At 39.6% G+C, this 15,517-nt stretch overlaps 1 protein-coding gene across 14 annotated transcripts in view; it reads right to left on the reverse strand.

Moving 5' to 3' along the window:
* LOC310721142 (receptor-type tyrosine-protein phosphatase delta) overlaps window positions 1–15,517 on the reverse strand; it is a 458,849-nt gene that overhangs the window by 246,050 nt on the left and 197,282 nt on the right. For all 14 annotated transcript variants that reach the window (XM_083532456.1, XM_083532475.1, XM_083532454.1 and 11 more), the window contains one exon: window positions 7,268–7,316. The gene's annotated coding sequence lies outside the window, so the exon portion shown is untranslated. The remainder of the gene's footprint in view (window positions 1–7,267; window positions 7,317–15,517) is intronic.

Genomic DNA, 15,517 nt, shown 5'->3' on the forward strand with positions numbered 1-15,517 from the left:
ATCAACTCGGGCTTGATGAGAAACTGAAGAGTGAAATATGCTGTGTAGTTGCTCACTGCAAAAAAAGCGGAGGAAGGGATGTGTGATGCGATAACGCACTCGGTGATCGTCTAACTGAATTGAAATGCACTTAGATATTACGTACGATACAATAAGGTTGGATGTAGTTCTGCTTGAAAGGCGTAAGACTCGTTAGCATATTAATTTGCATATTAGGCCACACCCAGACAACTTGAAACATTTTTATCATGCATGCGTTTGGCTGCTGAACAATTTATGGGTATTGTTTTTAATCTTGGCCTTCCTTTTTCTCTCTCTCCCTTTTTCTCTCTCTCTCTCTCTCTCTCTCTCTCTCTCTCTCTCTCTCTCTCTATTCGCTCTCCTGCTTATGAAGGAACACTGATTACACTAAATGGCCCTGATTACATTTTAAATGTAAAACTAATTGCTGATGCTTTTTTTTTTCTTTTTTTTCCCCTCATAAATTAGACAACTTTTACATCTTAAACATCTTCCTGTACAACGGAGGATGAGGAATGATCATGACAGCCGTGCTAGAAAGTATGAAAGGAATCAGTAATGTATCTAATACTATAGAGTATATACAAGGGACATTCGAGTCAAACCGATACTGAGTTTATAAAATAAAAGAACTACATTTTAGGAGTGGAAACTGCATTCGTTTTTTAACATACTCCCCTGCAACATTTATACACTTATTCAAGCATTTAACCAATTCCTGGAAACATTTGGCATGAAAAGATTTGTCAGTACGCCTGAACCATTCTAGGACAACCTGCTTCGCTCTGTCACCAGTGCTGAAATGCTGACCTCAGAGGAACTTCTTCACATGAATGACTGCTGTATGCTGGAACCCATAACACTGACGGACATGCGGCCGTGTTTAAAGCGTTTGCACAATTCGAATGTCTTACAGCGGCTGAGCGCCTCCTCACTCTCCAGTCTTCTGCGGGTTTTACGCTTTCGTTCACAAGAAACTTTATCACCACAACCTGTTCTATGCACCCTGTTGTCAGCCATCTTGACCCGCGACATGTGCGGACATCAGTAATAGGACACACTAGCAACTTACTGCTGCGTGTAGTACCGCCATGCTAGCATCCGTTTAGTACTGTCATGCTAACATCCATTTTTATAGTCCTGGTTGGCTTAAATATAAATATACACTAATAGTCCCTGAGGTATGATGGCACGAATTATGAACTGTGATGTATTAAATATATATATATATATATATATACAGTCAACCCCGATAATTCACGGTTCGTAACTCGTGGCTCGGAAAATTCGCGGGTTCTTATTACAGAACACACTGTACACAAAACACGCCTCTTCCATACAGAAAGTGACTGTTCATAAAAGTGTGAACAAAAAAAAAAACAGACAAACAAAAAAAAACAGTTGCACAACAGCAGCTGAATGATCGGCAAAGTTAGTGCGGAGATAAGGGATGCTAAAGGACTTTGTGAGACAATGTGTCGGGGTGCTGTCTCCATGTCGAATGATGGATCATCCGGCAAGAGTCATTTTACAGAGTGACAGAGGAGCAGAGAAAGGGGGAATCGGTGACGATTCAGAGAGATGGATTCAGGAGGACGAGGAGGCAGCTGCGGCGGAAAGCGTCTCCGCTGAGCTTACTGACAATGAAATCAATTAGAAGAAAAAAGCATTTCATCTAGAAACCACCGATAGGATTCGTACTAGTAATAGCATCCGAAAGTGTGTGTGTGTGTGTGTGTATAGACAAGTAAAAGAGGAGAGAGAGAGAGAGAGAGAGAGAGAGAGAGAGAGAGAGAGAGAGAGAGAGAGAGAGAGAGAGAGAGAGAGAGAGAAAGTGAGAGTATTTCAGCAAGTCGTAGCTCTCGGCTGTTGGATGCCAGGGTAAATTGAAGTGTGTAAATCGTAGTATTACAGAGCCTTGGTGTGTTAAACTGGCAGTAGCTGGGGGTGGATTAGCAAGGCCAGCGCTAACATCTTTCTGCCGAGAGAGGCTCTTTCTGACACTAATGGCTGCCAGTCTCGTCTTAAGCTCATGTCAAGTGCTCAAACTCTGCCAGACTGCCTTCCTTCACTATGCGGTGCCTCTGCAAAAATAACGAAAAAAATAATAATCCAAAGAGCTGGAGCGAAGAATTCAGGAGAGAACGCCTGCGCACACATTTCTGCAGGAGGTCACAAACATAAACTCTTCGTTTGAAAAAGTTCTGGGAGGACAATTTTACAATTTGACAAAAATATCTCTCCGCCTACATGTACGAAGATTTTGGGGACGGTTCGAGGTTTTATTGAGGAGAATAAAACCATAGTAAGAGTTCGTCGATACAAACATTTGTAGTGCAAATAAGCAACGAAAAAGTGACCATTATTTTACTATTATTCTACTGAAATACTAAAGTTCCATCAACACCAACTAAACATACTGAAAGGAATTTTTCAAATCTTTTTTTATTAATTTCACCACAATATACCAATTTAGAATCCAGAATGTTTTACCCTTAAATAACTTTACTTCCTGATTATAACATGAAATGTCAGAGGCATTAACAATTTTTTTTTTTTTTACATCCAAACAAACGCTTCGGTGACCTGGAACTTTATATCGGTAATAATTACTGTGATCAATCAATTGAATTTAACCAAAAAGTAATATAAGGTGTGTCTCAAATACGTCCACACCAATCCATTTACATTTAAACCATATGGCAAATGCCCTTTTCCAGAATGACTTACAATTAGAGTTAAAGGTCTTGCTCAAGAGCACAGCAGTGGAACTTTGGTGGTGCTGGGATTTAACTTATGTAAATCATGTAAACACTGTATATCCTGCACTTGCTGATATTGCACTTTGGTTAGACCCTTGTACTTGTACATGTGTAATGACAATAAAGTTGAATCTAATCTAATAAAGTTGAATCTAATTTGTACTCACGACATTCCGATCATCTTAATCGTTAAGTCTACCAATTTCGAATCTGCCAACAATAATTACCTCAAAACATCCCTACAATCTGTATCACGTCTACAACACAGAATGAAGAATGAGACTGTAGATCTGTAAACCCTGCATGCTATAATCAGTAGTGGACAGTAATGAAGTAAATGTAATTCTTCATTGTACTTAAGTAGCTTTTTCGCTTATCTGTACTTTACTGAAGTATTTAGAGAGACTTTTATTTGAACCTTAATACACTTTGCGAAATCGGTCGTTCCTTTTTATTTACAAGTGGAAAAAAAACTTAACTGGTCGAACCCGCAGCAATCCACCGATCAGTGTCGAGAGCGTAGGGTTAGGGTTTTAAAGTTGTTTTGTTGGCGCTTGGTGGTGTCTACTTATCACGTACGTACAGATCAGCATCAGTTCACCAGCAAGCAGAACATTTGGAGAGAAAATTAATGATGGAAGATTAGCGTTTTTTTTTATTTATTATTATTTATTTTTTTTTTTTTATCATTTTAATAAAAATCAATTAGCGTTTGACTCATGAATATCATTCTATTAGTAGACTGGTATGTTGAGAGTAACATTCAAGTCTCATAAAGAGCAAAAGTTTTGCAACACCAAAGACAATAGAAACATTATAGCCATAATAAACTTTCTTTCGGCTTCTCCCTCTAGGGGTCGCCACAGCAGATCATCCGCATGTTTGATTTGGCACATGTTTTTACATTGTATGTCCTTCCTAATGCAACTCTCCCCATTTATCCGGGCTTGGGACCAGCACTAAGAGTGGCTGGGGTTGGTTCCCTGACCGGGGATCAAACCCGGGCTGCAGCGGTGAGAGCGCCGCATCCCAACCACTAGACCACCAGGGAACCTTGATTATAGCCATAATAAATCATAGTAATTTGGATACTTAAGTACGTTTGAAAGTGAATATTTTTGTACTGTTACTCAAATGAGAGTTTAAAGGGAGCACTTTTACTTTTACTCAAATACATGGTTTGTGTCCACCACTGGTTATTCCCATGACACTCCTAAGGTTTCAGAAAACAGATAAATGTAAGTTATGTCCCCATAAACCTGTTCTGTATCGTGAAGAGTGATCCCTGTACTAGTGCTCTGTCTCTAAACAGCAATACCCTGCAATATATCTGTCCTTCTGCTTCTCTATCTGTCAGATTTTTCATTAATTACTTCATCAAACATAAAGCCATACATTCGATATTTAATAACTTGTGGACAGTTGCGTCTTGGTCTTATTTGGGAATAGCTGGCAATAAAAGAATGTGAAATGAGAAGAATAACAGAGAGAAAACAGGCCAGTGATCAAACTGAAAAGGAACCTTATTTATATGTCCACAGGGTCTCTCTCTCGCTCTCTAAAAGCACATTAACTAATCCATATAAATGACCCCTTTCACTGTGAGCACTGTGCATCAGAGGCTGACAGTATTCAGCGCACTGTAGGCCAATTTCACATTGAATTTGCAGCGTGATTTGGAGCGTGCATGAGGAATCGTAATCCCAAAAAGCGCCTTTTTCATCCGCCCAAACGACTTCTCTAAAAAGGAGACACGTAAATAGCCATCTTTCATAATAACGTAGCTCTGATGTAAACTCTAAATAAGCCCGCTTGCGCCATTGTGTCGAAGTATGTGTTTGTGTGTGTGTGTGTGTGTGTGTGTGTGTGTGTGTGTGTGTGTGTGTGTGTGTGTGTGTGTGTGTGTGTGTGTGAGAGAGAGACAGGGTCATCTGTCAATAGGGTGCCGTGGAGTAAATGTGGGCGGATAACATTTAGATGCCAAAAGAGTGAAAGAGAAAGACAGGGGAAAAAAGGTAGAGGGACGGGGTGTGTGTGTGTGTGTATATATATGTGTGTGTGTGTGTGTGTGTGTGTGTGTGTGTGTGTGTGTGTGTGTGTGTGTGTGTGTTTTAGCTGTTGAAGGAAACCTTATGAAATACAAATTTCGAGCTTTCGGTGACGTTTGCCTGTTATTCCACCCTGATTTTCCAAAGCCAAGTGAGAGATTGTAAAACTGAAGACGGATTTCATCGTGTAAAAGAAAACATGAAAGGTCAGTGTTTCAGGATATTTGAACAAAAGCTCAGTGCTCTTTTTCTGTTTTAATGCTTATGCTATTTTTTGTTTAGCATCTTTTTCATCAACGAAAACCTTTTCTGACAATCGTGAGTCACCAACTCTGCTGTACTGACCGTTATCTGTAATAAAGCTCTTGCACTTTACCCAGGCATCAGGGGTTATTATAAAACCCACAGTTTCATTAATATATGCTGTTGCATATAAGTGTAGTATAGAGGACTGGGTTTAAAACACAAAAACATTTTTCCCTCATCACAGTCTACTTGCACCTAATCGAGAAATTACTGTATCTAAACCCGTAACCTTTATAGGGTCCACAAGAAATAACATTTCCCAATTTTGTATGTGTACCTAACTGTATATGTGTACAACATGTTTCCACCAAAGCGGATGTTCAGGGAACATCTCTATATATTCGATACATGGATATTCATGAATATTAAAATCAAAAACAGTTCCGTACCAAATTGCCATCCCTACTTCCTTCTCTCAGGACACTGTCCTGTATTATGCATAATAGTGGTGGGCATCTCGATGCATAGCCAATGATACGGTGCATTAAAGATACGTATGGAGCAGTTACCGATGCGGTGTGATCCGATTTCAATTTGATTCAACGCAATGTTCATGGGTACTTGGCTTTGTTCTGGCGATTTTTTTATTTACCACTTCATTTAAGACACTGACAAGGAGCTCGGGGGTCACACCCTAAATTCGTTAAACATCAGCAAGTGAAACTCGTACATCTTGTCTCTTTCTACACTATCACTAACTCCTGCGCAGAACGTTCTTTCCTCACGCTTTCAAATCAGGCAGCACTGTTCTCGCCGTATTATCTCCAGGTCTTATTTAAAATTGTAGTACATCAATTATAAGCTTGACTCTGTGGTGGCCTCATTCGTATTCTATGGTGTTTTCTGCTGGTGCAGCAGCATCTCTGCTGCAGAAAGGAAGTGACTGGACAAGCTGATCAGGAAGACCTGGGGATTCCCCTGGACACTGTACAGGAGGTGGGAGAAAGGAGGATGGTAGCTACATTATCATCATTGCTGGAGAACGTCTCTCACCCCCTGGATGAAACAGTTTCATCTTTGAGCAGCTCCTCCAGTGACACACTGTTACATCCTTAGTGTGATGTAACAGACGGTCTTTTCTCCCTGCTGCTATTAGACTTTACAATCGAAGCTGCTCCCAGTGAACCAGTCACTAAAATACACACTGTTATCACTGTTTAACTGCAATAATAACAATAACAAAGTATTTAAAAAAACATGTGCAATAACAGAGATTTTAAAACCGTGCAATATTACCTGTGTGCAATATGTCGGTTAGCATGACTACTTACTCGTGGTTTTTTTTTTTTCTTCTTTTGTATTTATACATTGTGTTGTGTATATACTGTATACCATATTACGTCTCTATTCTTTTATACATTTGCATTTCTTTTTCTTTGCTGCTGTAACAGAACTGTGTATAAATAAATTTCACTCCCTATGTATAAATAATTCGGTTTTTAAGGGTGCAAATATGCTCAAAACGATGTATCGCAATATAAATGCCAACTTGTATCGGATGTACACTTTTCAAATCGATGGATCGCATTTTTCACTTTTATGCCAATCTACCGATGCGAACTGGTGAATCTTATCATCCCTTATTCATAAGAATGCATATTTAGAGATGGCTAGCTAGCACCCAGTAAACTAGCACTTTAACATCTAAATTAGCAAGTTCGTATTTGCTTCCTCATATTTACAGCCATATTTTTTTACAACATATTTCTTATAATAAAGTGATCTCAGAGGCCCTCAGACATCCACCACCTACACCAGCTAAGCCTCTGAGACTACTGGTTTAGCATGTAGTAACCAAACGTATAACAACCAAACAATCCTCAAATCGCTAATACCAATCCCAAGCTAATGCTTTTTTTTTTTTTTTTTTTTTAAAGTCATATGGGAGAACTGTGAAAGATTTTTTTTAAGTTATTTAAAGTACAGCCATGTGTTTAAAGTCAGGGAAAGTGTTTTATTATTTAGTATTTTATGTGCAGATCTTGATTACGTGGCCACAAACACCTGGATTACTCTAAATGACAAATACAATCAGGGCATAAACCTTACAAATGATCCACACCGACACCACACGTTTGAGCCAGTTGAAAGGGAAGTAAAGCAAGGATAAAGATTTGTTTTTTTTTTTACCTTGAGGTTGCAGCTGTGAAGGTCAATGGAACATTTTCTCCCCTGAGACCTGAAGCAAATGAAAGATTAAGAAAACGATTGTTAATTAGAAAATTTCTGTGTGAAAAGACAAAGTCTAGTGGACCAAACACAGAAAGAAAGCAGAATAGGCTAGGGGAAACATGCATTTTAGATCTTTGGAGAATGAACGGTTCTAGCGTCCAAATTCGTGGGTTGGAAAACGGATTTGATGTTCATGTGACTTAAACCTCATGTTCACATGTTCAAATCAATTTAATGAGCCATAACAGCCTCTGCATGAACAGCTGCCGATTAAAAAAAATAAAGAAATACGTGGTTTTTGAAGATTTCAAGTCATAGCACTGTCTCAGATTAGGCTGAGTGATGAAAAAAAACATGGCACCTTTCATTATTACCCGACATGTTGTTTCGGTGTGAACATGCAACCTGCGCCAAAAGTACGCAGAGGACACCGTTTGACACATAAGCTCCATGCCAACCTCAGGCTAAAACACATCAGAATCCGCCCCCCCCTCCTGCCTCTCCACAGCGCTCATTAGGTTTGCAGCCCTAAAGCGTTATTTTGACCCAGGCGAAGAAAAGAATACGTCAGGACGTGTCTCATTCCATCAATCGAAATGCAGCCCTGGAGCAAAAAGAAGGCATAGCAGGATATCCAGCAGACGTGGGGTCGTATCTGTATCTACCTCGGCAGGTAAGATGGTCACTATTCAGTCTGCTGACAACACTGACAGCTACAAATCAGTGAACCCTGAACTAAAAAATGCATGCATGTGGTGTGAGTGCGTGTCTATGGGAAGAAAAAAAGAAAAATGGAAGGAGGCGAAAAAGTGAACCATTTGTTTTCTGTCAGCATGTGTCAGACAGCAGAAAGGGAAATGAGCAAGGGCAGGGGGCAAACAGAGGAAAAAGAAGTCTGAAAAAAAACAAGAGGAGAGAATCATCTGTGCACTCCAAATCCTGAAACGCAGAGTACATCCATCAGGGGAGAGCAGAAACGCCATGGTTGTAGATTCATCAAAAAACGTGGCCTTTGATTCCGCACCGGAGAACGCACTGACAATATAAAAGCTCAATCGGATCCGGGGTTTAAGATTAGCCCCGGCCCAATCCAATATTCGTTATCCTTCACCGCCAATAATAACAATGGCGTCAAATACACACTGCATCTGACCTTTTTGAGGAGAATTTCGGCACAGCCATCACTGCCTATAGTGCGTGCAGCAGATTACACAGTCGGCTGGGCTGTAACATTGTAATCATCAAACCACAAAAATGTGCAAATTTAGAATTAATGATAACATCTCTCTCTCTTTCTCTTTCTCTCTCTCTCGCTTTTTCTCTCAGCTGGAAATTACATCGTCAAATCCCCCCAAAAGTGTAAAGACCGCATGTCATCCGTTTGCCCTCCAATAAGATCTACGTCTGAACACTCAGAAGATCGAGATTAAGCAGCTTAAGGTAATAGAGTTTCAGGGAGCGACAGTGTGTCTCGGCTACATGAGCAGATTAGGATTTTTGGCCTAAAAGTTTGTTCTTTAAAAAGTTTTTTTTGTAGCCTCAGTTTTAGGCTATTCATGTATTTATTCGTCAATCTGCAAAAAAAAAAAAAACGTTTTGATTGCTGCCTGAAATAACCCAGCCCCACCCACTGTGAAGCGCGGCACTCTTCGCTTCTGTCAGATTGCAGTCTCGTCCTAATTCCCGTGCTGTTTTTATTTTTGTATTTTTCCAGCTACACACCTAAGCTAACCCCTCCCCTCGCCGTGTCGCTTCCGAAAGCCGATCTCCATGGGAACGGTTACCGTGTGCCCAGAGGAGGCATCGGGCAGAGGGCCCTCCTCTTTTGAGTGTTCTCGTTAGGGCTCTCATTCTGCTCCGCTAGCAAAAACGGCTCGAGCCATGTTGAATTAGCGCTAATTAGGATAATTGCGTTGACACTGGCGGCTCTGGGAAAAAAATGGCTGCAGTGAAAAAAACAATTATAAGAAATCATTCAGAGAAGAAGCCGAAAAATCAGGCAGGGGAGCGCGCTGGAGACGCTCACATGGTTTAAGACAGCATAGATGATGATAGACGTGATAGAACAAAACACTAGAACCTGGATTGTTAAGATGTTTTAAAAATTCAACAAAAAATCGACAAAGAAAAACAAAACAAAACAAAACAAAAAAAAACAGTACATTCTGAATAGCCACACCATATAAAGCAATCGGCCTGACATCTTGCTTATTTATACGAGAGGTGTTCAAGTATACCAAGGACTTTTAAGTTAATAAAATAGTAGAAACTGCATTATTTTTCGACAAACTCCCTTTCTACATTGATGCCTTCCTCCCAGTGTTTAAGCAATGCCTGGAAAAATTTGGCCAAAGAAAGATTTGCCAGTATGCCTGAACCATCTGGGGCCAGCCTGCTTCACTTCATCATCAGGGAGCAACCATGACCGGGTTCATCGCTGACAAACACACGGCGATCTTTGAAAGGTTTGCACCTTGTAATGATTTACTGAACTCCAGCCCTGGTCGCGTGTGGTACCAGGAAGGATTAGATGAGTGGTTTACAACACGATTTGAGTAACTCGCTAACATTGGTTGGGATGACGCGTCGTTATTTAACTCGCTAACCGCCTGTACTGGGGCTAAAGCAGCTATAGGTCTGCTTTGGGGAACTTGTTGAGGACTAGGAAAGAGCAGTGCTTGTGGAGGATAAACTGAAATTAGCTGTAGCCTCTAATGTGCTAGCAGCAACATCACTAGAGACACATGCAGCACTAGAATTGCATATAGGTTTTTAAAAATGACACACGTGATGTTGTAACAGCAGTTTGTTAAACAAGAATTTGTGAGATGTTTCACAACAATCACAAACTGAGTAGACACACTTTCAAAAACAAAAACAAAAACAAAGCCAGAAGAGAGCTAAAGTCTTGTAAGCGTCTTGATCTGAAAGTTCATTCTGAACGAACTAAAACAAACTGGACTCATTCTTTTAATCATAATTTGTCCTTGGCTGCATTTGTACTGTATATATTTACATTATTGGAACTATAGTCAAAGTTTGTGTATGTAGATTAATGTAACAAATATTTTTTTTTTCTGATCAAAGGAACAAATTGCACTAATCTTGTGATGCTGATGCAGGGCTTTAGGTGAGACTGTTACAGACTGATCCTTGTTCATTGGCTGATCATTGCTCATTGGCTTTTCCTATTGGCTGAAATAATAAACTCAAACTTTGATTGGGAGGGCAAGAAGCAAACTGAGTTTGAGCTAAGCACACCCCTGTTCACTGCTGCCACTGGCTCTGGTGAGATGTCTAATCCATGACCAGCCGTGAATCCAGTAAAGGACACACATGCGATATACATGAATTTGAAAAAAAATTTAGTCACAATCAATCAAAATCTCGTGACTGGCTCTTCCTCAGATATTGTTCTAGATTACCTTTAAACAAGACGCTGAGTCATGAGATTGAGAGAGAACAGTACGGTATGCAACAACATGTTAAAATTAGGGATGCACCGAATATTCGGCCACCGAAAATTTTCGGCCGAAAATGGCCCAAAAGTGCATTTTCGGTTTTCAGCCGAAAGACTTTGATCACCGAAAAAACACGGCCGAAACAGTGTGTTGTGATGACGCAAACAGAAACCGCTGCCTGCACGTGCTTTTCTAAAACAACATGTCTGTGGTGTGGACGTGTTTCAGTATATCTGAGAAAGACCCTCGGATAGCGATTTGCAAAACATGTAATGCCGAAATTTCGTCTGTAAAAACTTTCTCCACGTCGGGTTTAATTTATCACCTGAAATCCAAACATTCCGATCGCTATGCTGAATATGAGAGAAACGCGGCACAGAAAAGCAAAACCCCTCCGAGCACGCGCACTCCGTCTGTGGCGGACGTTTTTGAAAAGGCAGGAAGTTTCCCAGTGATAGTGTTTATTGCTGTATCTTTAAGCAGTTGCACTTGTTCTGAATGCACTTTGTTTTTATGAAAGAACATATTTAATTTTACAACCTTTCAGCAGGCCAGAGGGCCTGTACATTATTATTTCATGTACACATGAGTGCATTTAAGTTAAACATTTAAGTTTGAATTGTTTATTTTATCCTGTGCATTGTTGCAATGTGCTATTAATGAATATTTTCATAATTTGTAATTAATTTATTCATTGAAACTTTAATATTAATTTATGCAATTGAAATGCCTTGATTTTAGTAAGGTTTGTACACAGTCATAGCCATAAATGCAATGGTAATAATAATGGGCATAATTTCTTTCTGTGTTTCGGTTTTCGGCCTTGCTTTCCTCTTTTTCGGTTTTCGGTTTCGGCCCAGAATTTTCATTTCGGTGCATCCCTAGTTAAAATTCCTTCATATGTTTATTCAGAAATATCTGCTGTATTTGAATGTCTAGGACTGGTGTAATATTGTGTGTATTATATCTTTTTATATGTTCCGGTCTGATATGATGCTAAGCTATATGCTGCTAACCAAGCATGCAAATATACACCTGCAGGCTTGTATTATTTTTACGACAAAACAGACAAGCAAAACAAAACAGAAATAAATACGCTTTGTAAACTATATGAGATTGGTTAGTAACTAAGTATTGTATTTGGTCATTAATTATACTGTAAATGTTTTCTTTAACTATTTTTTTTACTGCAAAACATTATTAAAAATAATAATACATTTATGTGGACAGTGCAAACCATAATTCTGGAGGCATATTAGACCCGTTATTTCGCAAAATGGAATTAGTTGAAATATCCTGGTCCAATTTTCTCCAAAACCACCAGCCACTAAACAACTAAAAAAAACATTAATGATCAATGCATCAACTTTCTGTTTTTTATATATATATATATATATATATATATATATATATATATATATATATATATATATATATATATATATATATATATGCCCGTTTTTTACCACAACACGTGAGTGCAGTTTTAATGACTCACGATGTTCGGCCGATGCATTTACCGTAACACGAGCTTTGATCTTGCAACACAGATACGTTTTAATAATCGACAACCACAACTGTGAAAATCAAGACTGTGAAGTTTATTCGAATGTGTTTAGATTTAAGGGGAAATACAATGTGTGCATTAAGAGAATTGTCATTTCTGACCTGGTATTATTTTGACCGGATCGGCCCAAGCGCCACAATCAAATATGAATGAACACGCACACACCCACACACACTAATAACTACACCCTGATACACTGGTTTATTACACTAACAGAACCTCCGTGTGTAATTAAAAGTGTCGCTTCGGGCTGTGTGGTGGAAATTGATTCACCTTAAATTACTGTGAACGAGTTTACTCTTCATGCTAAAGTACAGTTCACATTTCTAGACGGTTCTGGACAGCTATTCGCTTATATATATTAAAATCCAGTAATAAAATAAACCTTAGATGAAAGCTCGGTCATTTACTTAAAAGAGTGACTAATGTACTGTACATCAAGTCTCGGTAGCTAATTTTCATTTACTGAATGCAATTCATTTCATGTTTCTGCTGTCTGAGGCAGTAATGCACTGCCTCAGACAGTTAACCATATGTTGCTATGCTTGATAAAGTGCTGCATGAGCTGGATTACCACAGCAAGGTGCTTCAGTACAGAGACAGTAAAGTAAAGGATTTGAGCAATGCGTAATAGCCTGAATGGACCTGAATAACAAGAAAATGAATGTGCATTTTTCAGTAATTTACACTAAGGTTGATTTGAATGGGAAATTTCATTTTTACCCAAATTGCTACTTTGTACGTAATTTTACTTTGTGATAATTATCATATAAAACAACAACTTGAAAACAATTGCGAACAAAATATTATAACCTGTTAGGAAAAAACAAATTCATGAATATTAAACGATCCATGCGTTTTGTGGTTTATTCCCCCAATACACTTGGCATTGCTTATTCGCCAGTGCACATAACATACATCATACTCCTAATGCAATACCAGTGTAAATAGAGCAGGATGTGACACTGTGTCTGCAAACAAATAAACAAACTACAGTCGTGTCCCAAATACTACAATCTTTCTTTCGGCTTCTCCCATTAGGGGTCGCTACAGCGGACTATCCGCATGTTTGATTTGGCACATGTTTTTACGCTGGATGCCCTTCCTGCCATTCCTGTGCATTCATTTTTAATACTTGTATTGCAACGTAATATGATTACGGTTATAATTTGGATAAGCTGCTCGTAAATTGGTGGGCACCCATAATACCCCTCAGCACGTGTGCAGTAGTGATGGGAAGATCGGATCATTTTACTGACTTAGTTCTTTGAATCTCGTTCATCAAAATGAATGATTTATTGATTTCTTTATTTTTAAATCATTTAATTTATTTACTTCCTTTGACCAGAAATAAAATCAAATGTTAGATCTTCAATAAGCAGATCCCACCCACACTTCTACATACAAGCACTTTGACTTTACCTCCAATAATTTATATAGTATGTGTATATAACTGCATAGCGTATATGGGAGTCATGCGATGAAAAGAAAGGAATGACTCGGATTGAAAAAGTCGAGAGGTAAACCACTCGATACTGTTTCCTGTACATAACCTACGGAGATGTTGCGATGCTCTGCGCCCAGTACAAAATAAACGAATCGCTCTTTGCGACTTCTTGTTCTTCTGAGACACATTGAAGCCTTGTTTAAACTGAACCGATGTGCTAGCTGTGCACACGTACTGTATGCCTGCATTGTAAAAGTGAAGCGCTGGATATGTGCACCTTTACAGGGAACTGTTGTATCAGATCCAGCTCCATCTCCTGGACTAAAATGGCGTAAAACCGCACGAGTTTTCAGCTCAACGGAAAACAGAGCCAAGTTTGTGCTAAATGAACATCGTCGGCCTGATTTAGCGTCCAGAAAGAGGTGTGTGAAAACACAATCGGCCCCGCTGATCAATAACGAGAGCTCACTTTCAATAAAACCGAGTGCTTTTAGACTTTAGACAGTAAATACAGAAACACAGATGCTGGCGCGTGGTCTGGAATCCGTACACGGCTTTTCGCTGCACGATGCAGTTCGAGCCAAAAGCTCTGATGCTGACAGTGATGTATGGGCTGAATCACCCCTATTGACCAAGCCATTATAAACTATAATTCCATTTAATAAGCGTGACTCATAACTGGTGAGATGAATATGAGGCCTGAGCATGCTGTCACTCTGGAAGATAATTATAGAGTCCTGAATAATAATGTGAAGCTATTTAGTCGATCGCAAATGCGCGTTCTTTGTCCCCTGGAGATAAACGGCTGGAGCGCTGAGGGCTAGCATCTGTGCTAGGTTTAATAACTTGAGTCAAAAAACTCCTGTGTGTGTGTGTGTGTGTGTGTGTGTGTGTGTGTGTGTGTGTGTGTGTGTGTGTTAACTTTAAGAAAGAGAAGGAGAGTGCTAGCCCTGGCAGCTGTACATGCTTGCCTCAGCTCTTTCTGACGTTAGTGCTTTTAGCGTTAGCTCACAGTCTAAAGAGCAGAGCTCGGAAAGCTGTGGGACCGCTTTAATGAGACGTGTCACATATTTACCAAAAGAAAGCAGGGCTAGGTTTAACTTTAGACTTATGCTAATCGTTAATAATATTTACTTAGACGCGTGTGTATGAGAGCAGTGATGCAGCCAGATTACTCAAATATAGTACATAATACTAACAAAAGTCTGCGGAATCTTATAGAAGGGGATAAGGATAGAAATCGTGAAGGAAAGGATGAAAGGAGGGACCAGATGGAACAAGGAGAAGGCCGAGCAATTGCAGAGAGTTGAGAAACAGATGGAGAGGAAGACAGGATGGATTGAGAAGAAGTGAGGTGGAAGATTGAGAGCAAGACAGGACAGGTTAATGCTTGAAGGTGAGATAGGGGGTGTCCCTGAGCATCCAAAGTGCTTCTAATTGAATCTGTCTCTCACAACGATTGAAAACTAAACTCATGGACAGGCTGAAGATTCCTGAAATTAATTATCTTGCATACAGCAGACTTCATCACTGGTCAATGTGTGGTACTGTAGGCAGAAAACAGTGCCCGCTGGTGTGCAGGTGTGCTGGAGGATACAAAAAAATGTTCTCTGTACATTAGAGTGCAACAAAATGACATGAAGGTCAGTAAAAGTGGAATCGTTTGGCCCTGTGTACACTGTACACTGTAGTTATCTGCAGTAGAAACCTGCAGTGGAAGCCACTTTGAACAT

This window comes from Silurus aristotelis (assembly GCF_946808225.1).
Source record: "Silurus aristotelis genome assembly, chromosome: 27".
Taxonomy (NCBI): domain Eukaryota; kingdom Metazoa; phylum Chordata; class Actinopteri; order Siluriformes; family Siluridae; genus Silurus; species Silurus aristotelis.